This window comes from Oncorhynchus tshawytscha, linkage group LG02, assembly GCF_018296145.1.
Source record: "Oncorhynchus tshawytscha isolate Ot180627B linkage group LG02, Otsh_v2.0, whole genome shotgun sequence".
Classification (NCBI taxonomy): Eukaryota; Metazoa; Chordata; class Actinopteri; order Salmoniformes; family Salmonidae; genus Oncorhynchus; species Oncorhynchus tshawytscha.
In genome coordinates, this window is record NC_056430.1 from 52,520,027 (window position 1) to 52,521,688 (window position 1,662).

Below are 1,662 nucleotides of genomic sequence, written 5' to 3' on the forward strand. Positions count from 1 at the left end.
CCAAAGTCGAGGATTGGTAGGATGGTCAGTTTTACAAGGGTATGTTTGGCAGCATGAGTGAAGGATGCTTTGTTGCGAAATAGGAAGCCAATTCTAGATTTAACTTTGGATTGGAGATGTTTGATATGGGTCTGGAAGGAGAGTTTACAGTCTAACCAGACACCTAAGTATTTGTAGTTGTCCACGTATTCTAAGTCAGAGCCGCCCAGAGTAGTGATGTTGGACAGGCGGGTAGGTGCAGGTAGCAATCGGTTGAAGAGCATGCATTTAGTTTTACTTGTATTTAAGAGCAATTGGAGGCCACGGAAGGAGAGTTGTATGGCATTGAAGCTTGCCTGGAGGGTTGTTAATACAGTGTCCAAAGAAGGGCCGGAAGTATACAGAATGGTGTCGTCTGCGTAGAGGTGGATCAGAGACTCACCAGCAGCAAGAGCGACCTCATTGATGTATACAGAGAAGAGAGTCGGTCCAAGAATTTAACCCTGTGGCACCCTCATAGAGACTGCCAGAGGTCCGGACAGCAGACCCTTCGATTTGACACACTGAACTCTATCAGAGAAGTAGTTGGTGAACCAGGCGAGGCAATCATTTGAGAAACCAAGGCTGTCGAGTCTGCCGATGAGGATGTGGTGATTGACAGAGTCGAAAGCCTTGGCCAGATCAATGAATACGGCTGCACAGTAATGTTTCTTATCGATGGCGGTTAAGATATCGTTTAGGACCTTGAGCGTGCCTGAGGTGCACCCATGACCAGCTCTGAAACCAGATTGCATAGCAGAGAAGGTATGTTGAGATTCGAAATGGTCGGTAATCTGTTTGTTGACTTGCCTTTCGAAGACCTTAGAAAGGCACGGTAGGATAGATATAGGTCTGTAGCAGTTTGGGTCAGGAGTGTCCCCCCCTTTGAAGAGGGGGATGACTGCAGCTGCTTTCCAATCTTTGGGAATCTCAGACGATACGAAAGAGAGGTTGAACAGGCTAGTAATAGGGGTGGCAACAATTTCGGCAGATCATTTTAGAAAGAAAGGGTCCAGATTGTCTAGCCCGTCTGATTTGTAGGGGTCCAGATTTTGCAGCTCTTTCAGAACATCAGCTGAATGGATTTGGGAGAAGGAGAAATGGGGAAGGCTTGGGCGAGTTGCTGTTGGGGGTGCAGTGCTGTTGACCGGGGTAGGAGTAGCCAGGTGGAAAGCATGGCCAGCCGTAGAAAAATGCTTATTGAAATTCTCAATTATGGTGGATTTATCAGTGGTGACAGTGTTTCCTATCTTCAGTGCAGTGGGCAGCTGGGAGGAGGTGTTCTTATTCTCCATGGACTTTACAGTGTCCCAGAACTTTTTTGAGTTAGTGTTGCAGGAAGCAAATTTCTGCTTGAAAAAGCTAGCCTTGGCTTTTCTAACTGCCTGTGTATAATGGATTCTAGCTTCCCTGAACAGCTGCATATCACGGGGGCTGTTCGATGCTAATGCAGAACGCCATAGGATGATTTTGTGTTGGTTAAGGGCAGTCAGGTCTGGGGAGAACCAAGGGCTATATCTGTTCCTGGTTCTAAATTTCTTGAATGGGGCATGTTTATTTAAGATGGTTAGGAAGGCATTTAAAAAATATATCCAGGCATCCTCTACTGACTGGATGAGATCAATATCCTTCCAGGATACCCCG